At 43.6% G+C, this 23,601-nt stretch overlaps 1 long non-coding RNA gene and 2 pseudogenes across 1 annotated transcript in view; all 3 read left to right on the top strand.

The window, feature by feature from the left end:
* Positions 1-23,601, top strand: part of LOC138172123 (uncharacterized) — a 1,064,577-nt gene that overhangs the window by 978,045 nt on the left and 62,931 nt on the right. The gene's annotated exons all lie outside the window — the stretch shown is intronic.
* Positions 9,613-14,878, top strand: LOC138172007 (proliferation marker protein Ki-67-like; annotated as a pseudogene).
* LOC138172008 (microtubule-associated protein futsch-like) overlaps positions 16,562-23,601 on the top strand; it is an 18,726-nt pseudogene continuing 11,686 nt past the window's right edge.

The raw sequence follows: 23,601 nt of genomic DNA on the forward strand, positions 1-23,601 counted from the left end.
CATCTCCCTCCCTCATTTCCTGGTCTAACAAAAGGAATGCCATTGAACAAGGCCAGGAGTATAAATAGAAATTCTCAGTAAAACCCCTTTGCACATTTCCCTCATTTCTTGAAAACTTAAGCTCCCAGGATTCTCCAGGAGAGGATGGGTCTGTTTCGCCGGGCTGCCACAGAGCAGGCACTTACATACTTTCTGGTGCTTTGGATGATGCTGGATAGGATGTATCCATGTGTTCCCCAAGGCCTCTGTCACCATCCTCAAAGCTCTTCAGAACAAGTGCCTTTCCCTGGCCAACATTCCCCTAACAGGGAGCTGGCCTACATTGGGAGCTAAGCCCCTTGAGGGCAGGGACTATCTTTGCCTTTGTATCTGTGAAGGGTTGGGTTAAGGACTGATTTGGAGTCCCAAAGACCAGCTTCCAAAATGCCTCAGATTACCTGGGTGATCCCTGGGTCAATCATTGACCTCTCTCCTACTCATTTCCTAAGCTGTCCCATGAAGGTCCCAACTGTAAATCTATGGACCATTAGGTGTAAACTCCTTCAATCAAGCAAGAAACACTAAGCTCCTACTATGTGTCAGGCACTGTGCTAATCACCGGGGATGCCAAAAGAGGCAAAAGAGAGCCCTGTCCTCAGGGATCTTACAACCTAATTAGGAAGACTACAAACAAGTCAATATATAGGAAGCAAGCTGACGAACAGGAAAGAGTGATGGGAGGGAAGGCACTGGAATCCAGAGGGGCTGAGGAAGGCTCTCTGCAGTTGGGACTTACAGGAAGCTGGAGAGTGGAGGAGGGAGAGTCTTCCGAGCATGGGGACGGCCAGGCCTGGGGCTGAGAGATGGAGGGGCTCTTTGTGAACCAAGCAGGCCAGCGTGCCTGAATCCAAAGTGTCATACTGGACAACAAGGTGTAAGAAAGCGAAAAAGAGAGAGAGGGCTGAGTACAACAAACAGAAGTTTGCATTTGATCCTGGAGGCCCTAGGCAACCACTGGCATTTCTTGAGTTGGGGAGTGACATGATCCAATCTGCAGCTTTAGGAAAATCACTTTGACATCTGAATGGAAGGTGGTCCTGAGGCAGGGAGACCCCCCCCCCCGGCCCCTCCAAACCATTGCAATAGTCCGGTATGAGGAATGAGCGTCTGTAGCAGGGTGGGGGCAGCGGCAGAGGAGGGGTGGCGCAGAGGGGAAGGTGCAGGCCTTGGCGCCACATTGGAGATGGCATGGAGTCTGGGATGATTCCTAGGATGAGGCTGAGGGGCTGGGAGGAGAGAATATGTAAGGCAGGAGGGGGGAAGAATAAATCCTGTTTTGGACATGCTGAGCTACAGGTCAGGGACCGTCTGATAACAGCACACAATGACTAGCATTTCTGTAGCTAGTGTGTGGCTCACTACAATCGGGGCACTGTGCCGAGCTTTTCTCAGTTACTGCCACATTTGAGTCTCACAACAACCCTGCAAAGGTGGGTTATTAGTCCCATTTTACAGGTGAACACGCTGAGGCAAAGAGAGGTTCAGTGACTTGCACAGGGTCACACAATCAGTAAGTGTTTCACCTTTCCTGATCTCTTCAGAGCTCAGCAGTGTCTGGCACTGTGCAGATGCTTGTTTGACTCACTGATCCCCAGATAGGTTCTTGGCATTTAGCAAAGACTTAATCATTTCCCCTCTCCCTTCCTTTCTTTCCTCTCCTCCCTTTCCCTTTTCCTTTCCTTTCTTCATTAGAAAGGCGTTCTAAGTTCTAAAGTGCAGACTCAGGGATGGACTGTGCGTCTGACATCTGAGGACCAGCCTCACTAAATGTAGACCCCACCAGGCTGGCTGCAGAACCACCAGGGCGTTTGGCCCTGGAAGTTCTCCAAGAACACAGACTGAATCATCCCTGTGACAGAGGGGACGTGTGGCTAAACCCTTTCAGAATCAAAGAATCCTCTGTGATGACGGTGAGAAGCTGTGGCCGCGGCCTGGCCAAGCCTGCCTGAGAGAAGAGAATCTGGGCATAGCTGCCCCTAGGGGGCTCAGCTACCAGCTTCAGGGTCCCACCTCTAACTTTCACCCGAGCCCTTTCCTAATTTAACGATCAGCTTCACTCCCTGGCCTCTCTGCTCTCCTCTTCACCTCTTTTCTCAGTTTTCTCCTAGGCACCCAAACTTCCTCCTTCCCACGCTTGTCCCAGCATTCTACCTCCCCCAGGATGCCCCCTCCAAACCCTCTTCCCTGCAAGATCTGTCCCCGCCCCTCCCAGTCAGCCGGCAAACACCTTCTTCCCTCAGGGCTGGTCTCCCCAAGATCAGCGCTCTTCCGCTCTCCGAAAGGGCTTATTCTGCATATTAAAGCAGAAGAGCCCAGCTCATTCACAGCCCAATTTTACGCACGCGCACGCGCACACACACGCACACGCACAGCTGTGTCAGCCGTGCTGGGCTGTGCACCGCCATTCCCTCATGTGTCCAGCAGAGGGCGGCCTCTACAACGATTTTTCAAGGAACTTTGAAAAGAAACAATGTTACTTTTCCAAAGTCTGAGTCGGTTGGTCTTGGAGCTGAGCCAGGGCTGGGCTCACACCCAGCGCGGGAGGAGACGGACCAGGAGGCTTTCCAGGGATGCTGCCCCGAGAGGAAAACACTCCCTGAAGCCTGGGGGATTGGGGAGGGGCGTCAGGGGACCCTGCCCGGTTTAAGGTTAGCCGTGACTGCCCCGATTCCTCAGGAAATCTCAGCCTAGCAGGGATTGCCCTGCTACACGCAGACTACGGGCGCGCGTGGGTGGACGGTTTCTGTTAAAGAAGCCCACCATTCGCTGAATTCATTCATCATCGATCACGTCGCTACACCCATAGCCCTCACAGTGGGGTGCAAGTCCGAATCCGCGCCCCGAGCCAGGTTCCGGTAAACCTCGATGGACGCAGAGCGGAGCTGAAACCTCAGAAATGGGAACTTGTGTCCACGCCGTGACCTCGTGACCTCGGATGGGGGCACGGCGGTGCCCTTCTGTATGGACACGGAGGTGCAGGGTGAGAGAAGGGGCCAAAATCCCGGCGGTGACCCCCTGCGCAAAGGGGCCAGAGCTGGGAGGTCAGTGCCCTTTGGCAGGCATGGAAGAGAAGGGAGGAGAGAAACTAATTTATGTATTCTCAAAAAGTGGGGAGAACTCAGAAAAGAATGAGGAAAATAACAAAGGAGTCGGGCCTAGAGGAAAGTATGGCAGCTAGAGCATTGTTTAGGCCTGCTAAGGCATAGCTGTTTCCCGGCTCTCTCGCCTGACCACCAATCACCCACCATCACCCACAGGCCCAGGAACCACCAAGGCTGTCCTCAGCACCCTGTGTTAAGTCGCTGGCTTATTGAGTTGTTACTTCCAGAATGCCACTCACCCTTCCCTTCCTAAGCCCTGGGGAACACTGGCCTCCTGGGGGGGCCTCCTTGCTCCCTCTGATAAGGATATTAGGATCTGGTTTCCCCTTCCCCAGCCAGACCTTTCTGTCACCTCCTCCACTTTACATAAATAGATACAAAATAAAGTTATGAGAACCAGGAGAAAACCAGATCAAAAAACTACCAGGCTGGCAGCAGAAACAGCCCCAGAAATACAATGGAACATTGCACATGTGCCTCACGCATCGTGTCATACAATGCAACCCGACCTTCCCCCTTCCGTCCCTCCCCTATGTGCTGAGGACCCTCCCCGTCCCCCACACAGCCAGGCCTCCTTTGCCAGAGCCTGATGTTTCTACTTTCAGTACATCCCCCCTGTTTGTCCCCTTCTCTCCACCGCTCAGCTCTCTCCACGTGCTGGCCCAGACCCTTGCCATCGCACCTAACTGGGCTTCCTGACAAGGTCTCTGTGCTTCACTGGGCTGCCAAGGTCATTGCACTAAGGCAGACTCCTTCCGACAACCTGCAGTGAATATGAAGTCCCCTTTTCGGCATAACCTGTGCCCTCCCGCTGCTCCAGCCTTCTTGCCCCCTGCCCTTTCCCCATATTCTCGGCTCCGACCTTAGCAGCCGTTCCTCATACTCAGGGTGCAGCTGGCTAGGCTGTGCCTTTGGGCAGTGGCTGTCCCCAGGTCTGGAATGCTCTCTCCCCACTTTAGCTTCCTGTCTTCCTGACTGGGCTCAGCATCTTCCTTCTGTCCTTCCAAGCTGCTAGTGCCTTCTCCTTAGAGGTCCCCTTCCCTCTGTTCCATCTGTTCCTTGCATGGACCTAGTCATTGCCAAATTCTCTCCCCCATTAGAATGTGGACCTCTTGAGGCCAAGGATTGTTTGGGTCTTTCCTTAGCTCGGTGCCTCAAACTCAGTCGGTAGGCCCTTGGGACACGCTCATTGACTAACTGTGTGTGCAATTTCAACAGGAGGGAAACATGGAATAGGCCGATACTAATAGTGATAACAGAAAATATGGGAAGAATTTATGGAGCATTTTGGGTTTACACCGTGTTTTACATATTTTACCTCCTTTGGTCTTCACAACCACCCCAGGACAAAGGTGATATTATTGGCCATTATTAGTTATAACATTGATATCATAAAATATGAACTATTATAAATTCAACCTGCGTCCCATTTTATTTTTGAGGAAACTGAGGCCCAGAGTGAAAAAGTGCCTTGGCAATAAGTAGAAGAGCCAAGATTTGAAGTCAGGTCCCTCAGGTGTCACACCCGGTGATCATTCCAGGAGCTTGGTCTGCCTTCCATGATTCCTGGGGAGCTCAGCAAGAGGAGTCCTGGAAATCTACCCTCCCACAGGCCTATAGTGGTAGAGAGAAGTTCATCCTCTGCAAGGAGAGTCCAGGGTGGTGACTGATGGAGCTGGGCTCTCCATCCCTGCTAATATCCATGGTTTGCAGGATTGCAGACCAAGTCTGCCACCGAGGCAAGCTCAGAAAGTGTTGAGGTGACAGTTGCCAGGGGACAGGGCATCTTGGAAAGGATAACAGCGTCCTGATTGAGCACATTGGTGATTCACAGACTGGATCCAGAAGCGGGGCTTGTGCCTTTTCATTATTTCATGAGAGGAGTAACTGAATCATCCTGATGCGTTCAGAGGGTCTGGAGCCTTTGGAGGGGACTCTGAGGGTGTCTTCCTATGGAGGGAATGAGTGGCCTCCTGGAGGACAGACTTCACTGCCTGTGATGATGAGCTGGTTGGCTTGTGCAGCTGGGAGTCAGGCCACCCTCTCTGTAGGAGCCAGCAAAAGGAAACCCATCGGACCTTTCTGCCTTCCAATGGAGCCAGGATCAGGCAGGCTCCTCTAGGGGAGGAATCCCATCCACTGAAGCTGTAGTGGAAAGCCACATGCCCTCAACAATGTTTCATCTACAGAGAGTGAAACCATGTGACCCAGCAGCCCAGAGAGGGTGGCCATCAAGGCAGTGGTCAAGTCTGGGGATGCCAAGGCCTAGCTGTAGGAAGGACAGTGACAGAGGCTGGTGTAGCGGATGGGGCATTGGAGTCAAGATGTCCTGGGTTCAGATCCCGCCTCCTTCTATTGGACGATACAAAGGAGATGAGCTGTGTGATCATGAGCAAATCATTTAATTTCTCTAAAACGAGACAGTTGGACTCAGTGGTCTATAGGTCCTTTCTAGATTTACATTGATGAATCATGTAGCAGACACGGAGAAGGGAAGCATGTGGTATGAGTGAGACTAACTGAAACCCAGCTTCTAAAGACCAGTCAAGGGAGTTCCACCTAGATAATTGTCTGCCATAACTCTCAGCTTACAATCAGATAAGGGGCAATCCCTGAGGGCTTCTGGGTAACATCTGATCCCTGAATCTAGCTTTTTATCAAGAGAAGAGGATTTCCTAGACAGGACTCACCTTAGGCATTGCCCCTCTTAGCAATACCAAATTCAAGAGTCCCAGAATCCTTCAACTGATATTAAGTGAGTTTCTGGGCAGCACTAGCCTCTTAGATGGAAAAGAGGTTCACCCAAACCTGAGCCTCAAGGCTAGAGGAATACCCTGTGTTACTTGGATTGTATAGGTTCTATGGAAAGGAGTGTCTAGCAGCCCAAGTATGCTTCCCTTCTGGAAATGCCCAGTAAGGCTAGAGTTCTGTATGACAGGATCCTACCAACCTAACAAACCCAACCTGGTTTCCCTAATTTGAGAGGATCAAACCCCCAGGGACTATCTTTTATCCCCAGCACTTTGAACAGTGCCCAGCAAATTTAAGGTGTGTAATAAATGCTTATTGACTTGATTGACTGATTGACTAAAAGCTAGGATATCCAATAATGAAAATCCTGGATGGAGAATCCCTCCAAGGCATCCCCATAGATGCAAAGGGCCCAATTTTATTCCAAGCCAGACCCCACATATAGTGAGACTCTGAACTTATTCTCCCAGAGTGAAGCCGGCCACATCACCCCTTTGGAGTTCAAAGGAGTATCTCTCTAATGCCATCAACTCCAGTCCAAATTCCAGTGTGTTCTCCCTAATGTTAACCACTATCAGTGCCCAAATGTCATTTAATCAGTTAACATCAATTAGGTTTATGAAGAAATGTTTGCTGCAAAGATATATCAAGAACAGAAGTTACAAGGCATTCCCCCCTCTATTGAATTGGTCTCAAACTTAAAACACCCTGGAGATTAGAAGCATTAATCAAGAAATCCTTAAGATCCTAACTCCTGCTTCCCTTGGGTCTGTGATTCCATCACTATCTTCAGAGATCAAATCCTTTTCTTTTCCTAAGATTACTTTTCCTCTGCCCCTTTATGTGCACAGCTATTTTTATATGTCTTTCCCACTAGAATGGGAACTCCTCGAGGACACAGTGTGTGACACATAGTAGGTGCCTGTTGACTAAGTGCTGTTTCTTCTGCCCTTTTCTGTTGACCTCAGACGTAACCTCTCCTCAATCCATTGCCCTCTGGAATGCCTGCTCTGTTGTTGACAAAATTCTCTTCTGCCTATGTGTCTCCATCACCCATGAATGTGTTACTTCCATCATCTTGAATTTTAATATTCCTCTCTCTGATCATAACCTGTCCTTCCACATCTCTCTCTGAATCCCTTCTCCTAAACTTAATATGTATCCTCAGTCCTAGTGACTTCCTCCAAGACCATCACCCCTACTCTGATTGAACTTTCTTCCACTGTCCACCTCATGGTGGACCAACTCAGTTGTGCATTCTTGTCTTCCCTTGAATTCCTCATTCCTTCCTTCTCTCACCTCTAACAGGCTTCCAAATTCCAACCCAGGATTATCCTACCAGCCACTTTCCAAGTGTTGAATACTGATAAAGTCCCACAATTGTGCTGATTGGCTGTACCACAGAGTCATTTCCTCACTGTCCTCAATAAGACAAAGCCCTATTTTCATCTGTGACCCAGCCCCTCCCTCCAAAGGAGCTCTCCTTTGACTGTCCCCTCATTCTCTCACTTTTAACCTCATCTACTAACATCAGTCCTGCTTCCTACAAACCTGCCAAGATCTCCCCTACATGTGTCAATTGCCTTCATCCATCCTTGCCTTCTCCTCAAGCTATCAACCTATATCACTCCTCCCTTTTATGACCAAAATCCTGGAGCAATTTATTTTGATGCCACCATTCTCTTGGCTCCCACTCAATTCTTCACTCCCAAGTTCAAACTCAGCGTCATAAGTCACGTAACTTCTGACTGTTTCCATTTTCTCAAATGTAAAATGGGGAGAACCATAGCACCTTACTGCCACCCCCCCACACATTGTAGCAGCAAGCACCCCAGTGTCCCCAGGGTGGCTGCCAACACAGGTTCTTAGATCTGCTTTGCTAAAGGAAATCAAGCAACTCAAAATGGGTTAACAAGCTTACTTTAATCAGTCAAACATGTATCGTTTACCTAGTTCAGGGGGAAAAGGTCAGCACCCCAAACTTCAGAGTATACAGACAGAATTATCAAGACAGAGAAACAGATCAAGTAGACAGGTTTCCAAACTGTCCAACCATTACATCCATACCAAATCAACATCTGGGTTTTTTCAAAGCTGGGGGGCTCTCAACAATGGCTTCCCAGAGTCTCATCTGATCAAATCACAGAACACTTCTCAAAGTGAGCCCCAAAGCAAAGCCTCCCATCAGGGATTATATAGCCTTCTCCCAGGTCAGAGAATGTAACCACCCTCTTGACCCACTGCCCAATCACACAACATCAAGGTGTGGGCATTCCTGAAAACCCAGCCTCCTGCCACAGGCTCCATGTGACCACATTCAGCCTATTAGGAGGCAGAGTATATTTTCAAATCAAGGAAGTTTCTCAGAGTCTCTTAAGCCTATCAAAGGGCCTAAGGGCAGGGAAGATCTTTAAATTTGCATTCCCATTACACCCATTCAGGTGAGGTTGCTCTTAACCTAAATAAGATGGCCTTTTCTCAGTCCTTATCTTCCATAGCCCCTCCTAGATTTCAACAATGTTGGACACCCCTCCTATATACTCTCTTCCTTGACCTCCGAGGTGCTGACTCCCACCTACCTGTTTAATTAATCCTTCACTGGGTCACTATCCCTTCAACAACCACTAAATAATGCAGTATCCCAAGGTTCTCTCTCAGGCTAGCCCTGGTCTCTTCCCTCTCTTGGTAATTTCATCAGCTGCCATGGTTTTAAACTTAGTTGCTTCACATTCATTGTTAAAATCTTTATGTAAATGAGTGAGTGAATGAATGAGAAAACATTTAAGTGCTTGGCACGAGCCCAAATGTTTGCTACATATCTAGCCCTGATCTTATTCCGGAACTCCAGGCAAGCATCTCCAACTTTGTGCCGGCTCTCCAGACAAAGAGCACATCAAACTCAACATGTCCAGAACAGAATTAATCTTTTCCCCTAAGCCCACCTCTCTTCTAAAACAGCACCTTTCTTTCTGGCATACTACAATGAGTTTAAAGCCCTCTGAAGATTTTGAAATAAGATACCAACTATCATTATCATTAGTGTGATTATCATAATTATTTTGTTTTTCTACCTGTCCCCCAAGTTCAAAACCTGGGAGTCGCTCCCCACCTCCAAGCAGCCGTTGTCCACATCTGGACAATTCTTCCTCCACATCTGTCCCTCCTCTCTTTTTCTCTCCTTTCCAATGGCTGCCTCCAAATTCAGGTGCTCATCCCTCCTTACCTGGACCGCACCCACCTAATTGTATTCCCTCTTTCTAATCTTTTCCCTGGTCGTTTCATCATCAACATAACTGTGAGATTCCTAAAACATAACTTGGACCAGTTCCCTGCTCAAAATTCTTAAGCCTGACGTTTCCAAGAAGGTGGATCAGACTCCGTCCACAAACGCTTGCTGTTCCCCATTTTGGTCGCCAGAGGGGACTGCAGAGCTAGCTGTCTGCTTTTCTCATTTTTGGAAAAGTGGGATCTTTTCCCATTTCCCAGGCAGAAAGAGACCCCTTTCTGTGGTTCCTCTAAGCCTCCTTCAGGGAAGGAGAATATACTCTAGGACCCTCTCTCTGTAGTCATAAGGGCCAGTGAGACCTGCAAGCCCTATGATAAGAGGTAGGGGTGTTACAAGGAAAGTAGAGGAGGAGGAGGAGGAGGGTGTCTTCAAAGGAAGGGGTCTTGAAGACCCTTTCAAGAGCTGCCCTTGGGAGGAGTGGAAAGAAAAGTCTTAATGGAGGCAAAAGACCACCATTTCCAGCAGCTGAACGCTCTCGGAAAGCAGAGGAAGGGGGAAGAGCTACGGGCAGAGGCTGCAGGGAAGAGAAAGAAGACAAGAGGAGGTCAGCCCCTGCAGGGCCCCTGGCGGAGTCCCAGGGTCCCCGAGGACACGCTCGGGTCCCAAAGCAGGACGCCCGAGAAGTGCTCCTCCGGGACTGGTGGTCGCCTGGCCAAGCTGGGGAGAGAGGCTTCGGAGCCCCCGCAAAGCAAGGCCGTGCCTGCCGAGAAGTCCGTTCTAAGGAGAGCCACTAACGGGGCGGCCGGATCTGCAGAGATCCCCAAGTAAAGGAAGTTCCAAAGGAATGAGAGCCAGCCGACTGACTCCAAAGAAAGCTTCCCATTCGGAACAAACATTAAAGAAAATCCAAGTTGAACTCCATTTCGAAGGTTTGTCCGAAATGAAATCGTCCAGTTTGCCTTTCCCTGGTACCTAGTAAACACTCTACATGTTTGAAAGAGAAAAGCAGCATGACTGACAAATTCAGAGGACCGCAACATTGTCTAGATGTTTTCCTTCAGATCAGTCCCCCAAAAAGCCGTCAATGTTTCTTCCTCAATTAGCCCGCGAGGAAGCCGATAACGAACCTAGCTCTGCTGTCAGCCTATGACAATGAAGCATCCACCATAGCTTGATGGTCAGCTGATATTGGGCAGTCTGATATCAGGGATTTTGAAGACTCCACTTCCAGCTTAGATTAGGAAACTTCTCAAAAGCAGGTAAATCTGAATTTCTGAAGAGATTTCAACTGCTTTTTGCCAGTTGTGCAGACCACGTGTCAACATGAAGACATTTTTAGCGGAGTTTTTATTTTGTAGCCAAAGGGAGATGTTGATGCTTGATGGGCTCACTTCCTGCCCTCCCAAAACTGCTGCCCTGTCCCCTCAACAAATCAGATGAAATGTTAACTATTTTAGGGCATTAGCCACCTTTCCATAGCCCATCCAAAGGTGCCATCAGGACACCTAAGGCAATCAAGGTTTTTTTTTAGCTCCCAAAGCCCCCTCAGTACCTTTTAAACAATGCTTTCAGGAGTATTACCAGTTGGATTATAGGCAACACACAAAACATCCTCTTCAGAAGGGGGAGGGTCTTTGACTCTGTCATATCCCAATTTTTTTAAAGCTTGTAAATATGTGTGTATTCGCATCCTTATTCTGTTCAATGGGTGGAGTTAAGTACATTAAACATTTATATATATATGATGGGAGTGACGGATCTGTCCAAAGAGGACAGTTTCTTTTGGAGTCCATCTGAGACCAGACCTGTTTGATTAAAAATTACCTCCTAATACACCTCTTAAAAAGGAGAAAACCCAGGGTTAAAAAGATCATTTGCAAAGAGTCCTCCTTGGACTGCCCTTAAAAAAAAACAACAATAATTAAGGTACAATATTTTAGACAAGGATTTAATAGTCCACATTTTAAATTGTGCATTTATCTGATGATCCATATCCTAACTGCATTTTTTAAGAAGTAGTGGCATATTATCCTGTCTTCAAAAATGGAGTGACTAGGTGGCACAGAGAATAGAGCACTAACCCTGCAGTCAGGAGGACCTGAGTTCAAGTCTGGCCTCAGACACTTAACGCTTACTGGCCGTCTGACCTTTGTCCCTCCAAAAAAGCAAAAAAAAATTTTTTTAATGGTTTCCTGTGAATCTCCTTTTAAATGAGAGCTCAGTTACATGTGATTATTTTGGCTTCATACACCAATGATTCAGGGTACCCTAGCATAAAGGGGGAGCATCAGGTCTTGATAGAAGGGATGTATGTGAACATACTTGAGTGCCCTGAGTTTCTCTAGGTATCCTATGAAATATTGACTGTTAGGTTATTGCAGTGTTTAAAGAAGGTTGAGACATAAAATTTCACTTAATATTTGCCATCATGGGTAGTTATAAGATTCACAAAATAAACGATTTTTTTTGTCCATTACACACACTCTGATTTAATCACACTGAGACCCTTTTGTAGGGTCCTCAGACACTAAACTTGTTCAACTTGTCTAGAAACCACAAGCACTGAATTTGGAGTTGGTGGGATCCTGCTTTGTCACAGTTGTTATTAGTTTTACAATAATATAATATCTATTTCCTAGAGTCATTATGAAAAGAGAAAGCTCTTTGCTAACCTGAGGGTGTGTGCTGCTAGGTAAACCAATGAAATGTTGCTAAGAAACATGATAATTTTTGTCATTATCTTTTTCAAAATGTGACCCTTCCCCTGTAGTTAAGGTTGCTGCCACTGGGTGGTGGTAGACAGTTCATCTGAATTACTGAGTTTAGTAATTTTTGTGACTAAATCTTGATGGAAAACTCTGTGCTTCTCAAGCTGATGTCAATGGTCCAGTGCTACCTTTTAAGGCCATCTAGAGCAACCACCACCTGAACTGGCCAGCATGCCTACCAACTGGCCAGACAGGCTTTGTTTGAAGACCTTGTTTACCTCCAATTGCCTTGGGGAAGCAATCCTTTCCACCTTTGGGTGGCTCTCATTGGTAGGAGGAAGGCAAAGGCCTAAACTAATCGCATCACTCAGGATGATGGCTGGCCTCATTATGAGAGGCCTGTGATCATCCTGTCCTCAGTGTTGACTGACAGCTGTTGGGGATTTTTGTCCTCAGGGTGCCATTGCAGAGATGGCCACCTCCATAGGGTTGGCCCTCACAGGATTGCTCTCAGACTCCAAATGAGATTCCTGTCACATTCTGATGCACCTTGGGGTGCATATTATTCAGTTATGTATTAAGGCACCCATAGCAGATCTTGTAATTTATGTAAACAGTAAAAAAAATTGTCCATTTCAGCAGGAGGATTCTAAACCACCAGAAAAAGAGCCTTCCTCTGACAGTGGAATGGAAGGGATGCTGCATGTACAAGACCTGTACCTGGAGTTGCCTGCCAGTCCTAAGAAAATATCTGCGACTGACAGTGATGACATTTCTGAATCTCATTTCCTGGATGAGACTGCAGACTGTGTTCCTGTTGAAATTCAGCCCCAGAAGATGGTGACCACACCATCATACTCAAGGAGATCTTCTAGAAGGAGAAGTCAGCATGATACCCTGCAAAGGATTTATGCCAAGAGGAGAAGTGGTGCAACTGAAGCCAATCTCATGGGTATTTTAGCAGGGAATCCTTTTAAAGTGATTTTTACAGGCAGAGGGGGCTTTGAAAATGTTTCCTGCAATAAAAGAAGAGATCATGGATCATGAACCCAAGATTTCTGAGGAGCAGGCAGTCTCCCTGGCTTCAGAGAGTTTTATAGTCAACCAAGATTGAGACCAGAGAGATTGGAGGAACAGTAAGGAAGGACGGTATCTGACTGGATCGGAGAGTGCAGAGTTGCATGTGCAGGGATGGGTAAGGTGTAAATCAAAAACGGCAGGAAAGGTTGGTAATCTTATGGGAGTGATAGAAAATTGCTTAGAGTTTTTCAAGAATAACAGGAGAAGGGAGTAAGAATTGACCAAGACTGTGTGTGCTGGGTTTAGGAAAAATCAATTTGAAAACAGTGTACTGTAGGAAAGGAATTATAAAAGGAGGGAAAACTCCTGTTATAATCCGATTGCAGTGAGGGGGAGCACTTATTAGATACATAAGATATACCTGGTTGAGTTTGTGAAGTCAAGAGAAAAGGGGAGGTGGATGATGTTGAATGTGGAGAGAGAAAGAAATGGCAAGATTTGGTGAGTGTGCCGAGCCAGAAAGTGGAAGAGAGAATGGCCTTGGAGTTAGCTGGGTGACTAGTAAGAGGGGAGGATGGTACCAGCTTTAGGGAGGTTTTGTTTTTCTCTGTGTTGATTGTTTTACCCAAAACAAAATGTTTGAATGAATTTCTTTTTATTAATTGTTACATTTTAAGCAGTTGTACAGCACACTCTGGGGCAGATGTGGTGAGATTAGGTACTAGAAAACCACAAACAGGCGTTGTTGTAAAACATGGTCCTGAGAGAAGAATAATAAAAAAGCAGAAGGGATTAACCCCCAAGGTACATTACAAAAATGGGGAGAGCATCTTACACGGGTGTGCATGTTACACATTTACATACTTCATAATGTATGTGTGTATATGTGTGTGTGTGCATATGGTGTATGTATTCCAAATTACACATGTGTCCTTATATCTGAGCAACACTAAGAAATACTTAATTTATTTTTGGAAATGTTTCTTTTTACTTTATAGAAGCCTGCAAGCCAAGCTCAGAATCACTTCAGCACTGGCTACATAAACTCTCCCTGTGCACCATAGTGATCGGTAGAGCTCATACTGAAAAAGTGACTGTGCCTGTACGGCCCTGTAGGATGCTGAACAACTTTGTTTTAAGCCCTAATATGGATATGAATGAGGATTTAACAGGTGAAAAAGCACGAAGACCTCATGAGAATGTGTCATGTAGGCAGGCCGATCATCTGCCAAAATGTGTATGTGAAAGCACAGTTTTATAAGAGCTGATAGAATACCCCCTGATTCCAGCAGAAGAGGGGTGGGACGGAGAAGCATACATTCTTTTGAGGTCCTGGCCAATTTTCCTACTTCGATCCACACGTTGCTCTGGTGGGATCGCCTCTCTATTCAGCTACAAACAAACCTGCCCCAATATCATTCTTAGTGGCATAGTCACTTAACGCTCTGGGGTGGAGAATGTAGGCTCTATCTTGTTGGATATACCAGGGGAAGGAGAAAGGTGGTTGTGATTCAGTAGAAGAAAAGAGAAGCAGACAGACTGTCTAAACACCAGTCAGAAGAAGAACTGGAAACCAGTGGAAGGGAGCAGGAAAGGAGAATCGAGCCTAGGTTTGGGAGCCCTCGCCTTGGAGAAGAAATCTTTATGAATAATGAGTGGAGGACGCTCTGTTGCATTGTTTGAAAGTAGGAATGAAAGTTCAAGAGGTTTGCAGACTAGATTTATTGGGGTACCTTGGATTTTGAGAAGATCTCTTTATGAATACAGTGGAGGAGGGGGGCAGACTCTGTAGTATTGTGATATTTTTGGAAGATTGGTAGAATATGACTTGGTTACATCTTTTGAAAAAATACCTATGTGTGATGTGTATATATTATATATATGCATATATTATACTCTTAGAGATACATTAATGTCACTTCTTTTCTTCATGAATAGGCTTAGCAGACATATTTGAATTCCCTATGAAAAACCAGTCTCCTGATTTACAACCTTTGTCTGAAGTGGCCTTCTTCAGGGTCTATTTCAGATGACTTTGTTCTCTTTCCTCTTTTTCTTCTTCTCTGAAATTTTGGAATGGTGAATTACTATTTGTCATTGCAGCCCTAATGAAGGGCTGCAGCACCAATGCAATATATACAGCTCCCACAATCACAATAAAGACTGTGACTATAAATATCACATGATGTTTGATCACAAAATATATTAAATTCTCCAGGTAGAGGACAGAACTGAAACATTTATTTAGGCACCAGAAAACCAAATCCCCAAACCAGTAAGCCTATTCCATCATAGTACCAAAGACATATAGAAACCATAATAACACTGTGAGCCACAGCATCCTTCAGCCTTCCCACAAACCAATAGAAGATCCATATCTACTCACAAGCCTATCTGACTCCTTGTCTGAGTGCCCTCTCTCCCCCACAGTCTTGCCAGCTCTGACTACCAGCTTCCTGTGGGCTCTGCTTCCCTTCAGCCAACTCCTCCCACCACAGGCTCCATGTGACTATATTTAGCCTATTAGGGGACAGAGTTTATCTTCACATAAGGGAAATTTCCTGTGGGCTCTGCTGTACCCTTCAGCAAATTCCCTCCATCACAGACTCCATGTGATTACATTCAGTCTATTAGGGGGTAGAGTTTACTTTCAAAGCAGGGGAGGTCTTCAACCCCCCCCCACCCCCACCCAGGTCTATTAAGGTGCAGGAAAGATCTTTAAATTCCTATTCCCATTACAGCAGCCAGAAATGTTGAGGGAGAAACCCCCAGAGATGCAGGGATATCTAGACCAGAATTTCCAGAGCAAGGTCACCTGGAATGAATCTGCCAACTCAAGCATTCTTTAAGTTATGGTGACAAAAGTTTATTGTTACATGCTACACATTGGGCAAGAATTCTTAGGGAACCTTCAACCTTACAGGGATTCAGTTAAAGTTTATATAGGATAAACTATAATATGCCAAATATTTCATTCAAGAATTTCATTGCAAAATGTCATGGCAAGTTTCAGAAGACTTTTGAAAGTTCCAAAGTAAAACCAGCAGAATTCATATATATTCATCTTTATTAATTTGTTTGTTTATTTTTAGTTTACAAGATTCAGATCTACAATTCCTTGAGTTGCAAATTTTCTCTCCCTCCCTCCCCGTCCCCCCCCCCCATGGAGGCATATGATCATGTATAGGATCTTCAAATACTTTCACATTAGACATTAGTCAGGTTATAAAGAAGGATTGTATCAGATGGAATGAAAAATGGTAAAGAGGAAACAAAACCAAACAAGAAAAGGAAAAAGATCAGGTAGTTTGCTTCAATCTGGATTCAAACTCAGTTCTTTCTAGTTCTTTCTCTGGATGTAGACATCTCTCTCCATCATGAGTCTTTTGGGATTGACTTATATCTCTGAATTGCTGAGAAGAGTCCAGTCTATCAAAGTTGGTCATCACACATACGTTGTGTCTGTAATTGTATACAAATTTCTCCTGGTTCTGCTCTTCTCACTCAGCATCAGTTTGTATAAGCCTCTCTAGGTAAATATGAAGTCCACTTGCTCCTCATTTCTTATAGCATAATAGTATTCCATAACATGCATATACCACAACTTGTTCAGCCATTCCCCAGTTGATGGGCACCCCCTTAATTTCCAATTCTTTGCCACCACAAAAAGAGCTGCTATAAATATTTTTATACATATGGGTCTTCCTCCCCCTTCTATGATCTTTTTGGGATACAGCCCTAAAAGTGAAAACCAGCAGAATTCTGATCTAACTGCATTCAAGAGACTGATGAAAACCCCTAAAGGAAAGGGGGAGCAGCCAATAGAAGATCTAACTGGTATCAGGAGAATGATGAAGGTACCTGAAGGAAAGGGGGTAGAGAAGTCAGTAGAACAACTGACTAACAGGAGACTGATGAAAAACCTTAACGAAAAATACCGAGAACCAGTTCTCACAGGCATCAAGATATTAATGAAGACCCCTAACAAAAACGTAGAAAATTGAATAGACGTTACTATGATTATGGAAACTCCAGATGAAGTGGCAGAAAATATGTCCAGTAGAAACACTGTCAATACAGACTAACCTCAAGAAATAACTGATGTAGATTCATAATTCTCAGAAAAATTACAAGAAATAGAGATACTCAGGAGACCAGCCATAAAAGACTTGGGTTTTTCAAATCTTGAAGCAGAACCAAAATCAATAGAATACAGTTCTGAAATAGACTGCACTGCGTTTAAAGAGATGTTTGAGTTACCAGAAGAAAGAAAGGAAATAATTGAACGTTGTTCTTTCTGCTTAAGGAAACAAATTTGCATATATGCCCAAGCTTGTCTTTGTTGTTGTTGTGTGTGTGTTTGTGGTTGTAAGTGTATTGGGGGAGTACAGGTACACACTATATACATACATGGCATGCCATTCAATAAAAATAATTTTTTATGTCCTATAAAGGAAAGCAAGGTAAAAAGATTGACCAGTTCTTTCAGTTTAAGTATAGTAATTTGCGCATACATATGTGTGCGAACGTGTATGTCTTACACATATATACATGCATACATTACATACACAGGTATTTCACTAAAAATAACAGAGGTCCTATACAATAGACTTGCAAGTGGGAACTTATCAGTTCCTGCCAAGCAGCTAAATAATGATTATTTTAATTTGTTGTACCTGTATGATGTCGATAGAAAGTAGATGAGCAGCTAGTTTCAAAAAATGAATTACAAGATTCAGGGTCAGATTTCAAAACAAATGTCAGGAGTGCCTTGAAGAAGAAGAGAAGCCTTAAGGGGACAGATTCTAAATTATTATCAGGTATTTGAAGGACTTTCATCCAGAAGAGGGAATAGATTTTATTTTTTTTTCCAGAAGATAAAATTAAGACCAATAGTTATGTTATAAAAAAGTTAGTTTTTTAATATTCAATTACATGAGATATTGAAGCTTGTTTTGTTTGTTTTTCCCATCGGAGGTGTGGAGTTCAGATTATTTTTATTACTTTAAGGCTGTGCAATAGGAAGGAAATTATACAATGATGGGAAGATTACCTTTTAAATGGGTGCCTGGATTTTTAGTTCTTTCAATATGTACATAAGGACTCTGATAATGCTTCTGAGCTGATATCAATCTGGGTATTTCCCCAACAATGTAGAAGCCAATTTTTCTTCCTCTTGTTTGGATCACAAGTGTGTTCTCTTGAAATAAAAACTAGTTATAATAAGTTTTTACTAGTAGGTAGGTAGATAGCAATGCCTACTACGTATGTGTCAAACAAAAGTATTTTTGAACAGCAATGAACATTATCCAGGTGAGTATACAATTAGTGTGGCATCTTTTAAAATTCTAAGATATAATATACAGGACATATTTGAAATCATTAAACAAAATTATATTTCATTAAGCTTGGCAAGTTTGTCTTGTGAATTCTCAAATAATTAGATTTCCTAGAGTTTTTAAAATGTATCTTAACATTCTTAATATTTTCTAATCCTTTGAGGATATATCAGCAACACAATATTCACAATGTCTATGGTAATTGTAAATATGCTGATGTAGTTGTTAATCACAAAATATATCAGGCTTGCTGTATGGGGGATAAAGAGAGAACATTTATTAAAATACCAAAAGACTGAGTCCCCAAACCAGAAAGTCAAAGCCATCAGTGTAGTTATGAAATTGGCACAGGCAGATAAAGTAGAAAGCCCCCACATTCTCAAGTCTTTAAAACAGAACAGGCTACCTCAGGCAAAGGTCCTTCTCTCCCCACTCACAACAACCACCCAGCATCCAGGAAGCATGCTCCAAGCAGCTCTGGCCCCTAGCAGTCCTCAGCAGGAGTCCTTAGCAGAAATTCTGGCTGGCTCAAAAAGGGGTTCGCGCTTCCGGTGCCACTGCTGCTGCCTCTGCTGCTGCTGCCGCCTCCACCACCAGTCACTGCAGGAACTCTAGCTTGGCTTTCACTTCCTCTTGCTCCGCCCCTTCCTGCTACATAAGCAAGTCCAATGGGGCATGGAAGATCTTTAAATCCCATAACCCTTACAGAGGATCACACTATTGACCAATGCCAACAGAAAACTTGCTCTAGTCCTTGTGAAGAAGATGGTAAGTAAAAATATTTTTATTTTATATTCAACAGGTTTAGGGTAAAATTGGTGGCATCTTTTTTTTTTTATAAAAGACTAAGGAATGTTATCAGAGATGGGCAATTTTATTTTAGCACACCAGACATTTCCACTGTGTTGTTGGGGGACAGGTGATCCAAGAGTAGCTAGAACTTTTAAAATACCTCAGAGGGTAAACGAAAAATGGAAAGAACTCCTATCTGCATAGAGATCGAAGGACTGAGCATTTGAACCTGATCGGGATTATTTTTTATGTTTTTTAACCGTGGTGACTTTGTGTTGATAGCATTGTGTAGTTAAATTCTTTTCATACTGATTTACTGCAGAAAATAAATCTAATAGCTCTAAAACTGATGGGTTATGCTATGCTCAGTGAACCTGGAAGATAATGTTGTGAAGCAAGGAATTCTATCTTTATTTACTCAAAAAAATAGAATTGGTCAGGCTGTATGAGAACATGAGCATTTGCCTAGTGAGACAGAAAACATATTCACAGAGAAGAAAGCAAATAAATCTCTGGTGAGCTTTCAGGATGAAATGAAATATAAAAGTAACAGTCAAAGAGCAGTATCATTAAGATCCAGAAGCAAAAAGAAATCTGATAGAGTCACTTGTGGAAAGATTGTGAAGACCTCCTAGGAGCCAAGTAAGAAGGAGATGGTGGAGCATCAAGCCATCTACGGGAAGATTCTGTGAAACTGATAAAGAACTCCAGGAAGCCAATAATTTGTCACTTTCACAGGAAGAAGAAAAGGAGGCCCCTGTGAAGAGTGGGCCCAGAACACTTTGGGACACAGCTGACAGCACAGGGAGCATAATGGAACCTTTGAGACCTAGAAGAAGAAATCAAGCTGATAAAGACACAAAAACGAGTTCATCAGATGTGTCAGATGGAGAGAACTCTGAAGGCAAGTCATTGAAGACTTTAAGGGAAAAGTAATACAGTATGTTATAACAGAAGTTATACAGCTGCATGCACAGCGCTGACGTTAAGAGGTAGTTATAAAAATAGAGAACTGCCTAATGAATCAGATGCGTCACACACAGATGATGAAAAAAAGTTTGGGAAGAGACTGCTGAAGAAAGCAAATTTAAAAACCCTCTAAAATTTAGCAGGAGGAATAAAACCAATAAGGAATGACAAAGAGCCAGGTCCTTTGCTGAGTGAAAGGGATGAATTAGCCAGAGAGAAAAATGAAAAAAGAGAAATTAAAAAAAAAAGAATTGTGAATAATGGGGTGAATCAGACTTCAAGACCTAGAAATAAAAATAAGGAAATCTTTCTTAGTGAATAAGAAAACTGTTCCAGAGATAATGAAAAGGAATCTGTGGAGAGTTTGCCAGAGAAGTTGAAAGAACAGAAAGTACTATTAGACTCCAGAATCAGAAATGATACTGAGGAACTGAAGAGTTTATTGAGTGAAATAGAGGAGTCACACACAGAAAATGATGAAAATATGTGACAAGCTACCAGAGGAAGGCTGTCAGTGTGAATGAAGATGGGGTGGCTTTAAGAAGTAGAAGCAGAAATGAAACTTCAACAGATACAGCATGCATAGAGAATAAGGAACAGAAACCTGCTCAAAGTTTGCAGGCAAGATGGAAGACTACAGCTGTTCATGAAAAAAACGGGGTGTTTAAGATCTAGAAATAGATCCAAGTGTGCTCAGGAATCACAAGAGCCTAAAGCTTTTCCTGCTAAAGCAACTCATAAGCCTGAGTCAGCGAATGATGAAAAGAAACCTGTGAAATTCCAGAAGTTAAAAGATGAATGTCCAAATAGAGGGATGGAAGCTTGAAGACCTAGAAGCAAAACTGAAGAGGATAAGGAATGCCAAGGATCTAATGCATTGTCTAGAGAAGCAGACAGGTTGTCCAAGAGCTTCCCAAGGAAGTTTATGTCATTAAGACCTCAAAGTAAAAACAAAATTGGTCTAGAAACACAAGAGATTCCATGTCCATGTGTTGAGAACAGTGAAAAGAAGTCTCTGAAAAGTCTCCAGGAGAAAAAGCTGAAAGAGAACATGGCAAATAAGGCGTCTTTACGATCTGGAAGCAGAAGTCGAGGTAATAGATTGCTTCATCCTTCCAGTGCTGCACCTGAGGAACCTTTACCTAAAGGATGAAAAGAAAACTGGGAAAGTCCAGAAGAATTTAAATGATAGAACAGGAAAGGGAGAGATGAGAATGTCTTTAAGGTCTAGGAGTAAAAATAAAGTGGACTGAAAAGATCTAATTCTGTATCAGCCTCCAGAAGTTATGCAGAAAAAGATACAGAGAAATCAACAAGTACTTCCCTGGGGATCTTTAAAAATACAGCAATACTTGAAGGAATTCTACCTTTAACTAGAAACAGAAGAAACAAAGCTGACAAGCTCTGTCGTGTTAGTGCAACAGAGACAGTCACAGCAGAGGAAAAGAAACTTTCAAGCCTGGAAAATAAAGCAAAGGATAAAGTGCAAGAATCCCTTAGGACCGGAAGCAGAAATGAAGTTGATGGAGAACTTCATAGTTTTCCTTTGCTTACTGTAAATGAGATAGCTTACACTGAGAAGAATCAGGAAGAAACGGGGAAGATCCTACAACATGAAGTTGTGACTGAAAATCTGGTATCTTTAAAAAGGTCCAGACGTAGAAACCAAAATGATTCAGAACTGATAGGATCTAATCATTTGCTGAAAACTGAGGACATCTCACCCTTGGGGAAGGATGGAAAAGAAAATATTGTTTGTATCTTAAACAAGACAGGAGGAGGTATAATAAGCCAAGCATCTCGAATAGGAACCAGGCTTAGAAATAAAAGTGATACAGATCGGCAAAGATCTACTAATCTTGGCAAAGATAACCCATCCACTGCTGCCTCGAGGACTCCTGGTGTAGCAGCAGGAGGAGAAGCAACAGCATAAAAAGCCAAAAAACAGGAGCAAGTTGTTAAGAGGGGGGATCAAGAAATGCTGGGAAATCAAGAAAAAATCAGGACCGGCCGATGTTGAGAACTAGAACAGTATCTTCTTCTAAAATCAGCCCCAGAGCAAAACTATGCCTTCAAAGTCATTTTCCTATCAACAAAAGAAACCCACTCAGCCTTTGCTTAGAGAGGGAAACACTCTGTTAAATAACACGAACCAGACTAGACAAAATGATCCTTTATCAGGGAATGACATTTTTTCCAAAAGATTAAGTAATAACCAGGAGGAACCTGACTCACAGGAAAGAGGAACTCTTGACTCTAGAAGAAAATACATCCACAAAGAAACCAGGCCATCCACCAGAAGTTCAAAGCAGGTGTTTAATATTTTATTTTACAATATTTCTTTACAATGGGCATATCACATTTCTTTGCTAAGTTTCTCAAATGTTTAGAAGTTCAACTCTCAGTATTGTATAAAATAATCTAAAAATCATTTATATGACTTTGAAAGGACATAGGTATGCTGTTTGCTATCTAAGGCAATACGTAAGGTAACATGGAATAAAATTGTAATATGTTGAGATTCCTAACAAAGCAAAAATTTTAACTGAGCCCTATAGAGCAGTGTAAGTAATCAAGTTTACTTTTAGTTTAATAATTTCCAAATAAAAGTGAAAAACAAACATTTGTTCTGAATTGTAAAAAATTGATTCATGGGATAATCTTGTTTATCCAAGTGGTATAAGACTTGGATAAATTTACAAAACTCAGAAGAGAGTGACCAAGAGTCAAGAGCTGCCAAGAGGGAGAGGAGAAAGAGGCTTGTGAAAGGTCCAGTTTCTCCCATATCTGCCTATGTACATAAACATCTCATCTCTAAAGCAGGCTGCCTCTCCCTCCTATAACATTCACAGATGCCTCATCCCTTCCCACATCATTAGGCATCGTTCCCAACATTATGTTCCAGGGCACTGACCTGTGGCTGCTTAGGTTACAAATACAAAGAATGTTCCCAACATTTGAGGAGCTTAGTACATATTAATGCGGGACATAAGTGTTTAAAAAACAAATAGTATCCATAGAAAGCTGCTAAGCACATGTGAATGAATTCAGGGTCATCTTGGAGGAAGGGGACCAGCAGCTAGGGAGCATCTTCTCAGGGAAGGCTTCATGACAAGATATGGGGAGGGGGGGAGATTAGGATAAGGGAGATGGTGGGCACTGAGGAAGGAGGCCCGCCCTTTGGCTGATTGCCACATGCTGGAGTCAGTGATGACCAATGAACTGTGGCTGAGGGTTTTAAAACCTTGAATAGAAGAATTTGTCTTTCATCCTAGATGTTGATAGGTGATCACTGTAGTGTGGCATTTAAGTGAGTCACATTAGACCTGTGCATAAGGAAAAATACTTTTGGAGAAATTTATACAATAATCACAGAGAAAAAAAACACTGCAAAAGTTTTTTATAACTGACCAATGTTAAACCAAGAGGACAAAGATAATTCTTGCCACTTGCCCAACAGATAATGAACTTGAAAATGGCTAATATGGGGTTTGAGGGTGTAAACACTTTAGAGATGCTACTTGACTGACTGAAGATACAGAATTAGACAGAATTTTTTTTCACAAGGACCATGCTTTCCTTCTTTTTTCTAATGGGCACAGAAAGTGAATGGGAGAGAGAGAGAGAGAGAGAGAGAGAGAGAGAGAGAGAGAGAG

Source organism: Petaurus breviceps, unplaced genomic scaffold (assembly GCF_028583685.1).
Source record: "Petaurus breviceps papuanus isolate PSGF00001 unplaced genomic scaffold, PetGlider_PUasm1.0 490, whole genome shotgun sequence".
Lineage (NCBI taxonomy): Eukaryota > Metazoa > Chordata > Mammalia > Diprotodontia > Petauridae > Petaurus > Petaurus breviceps.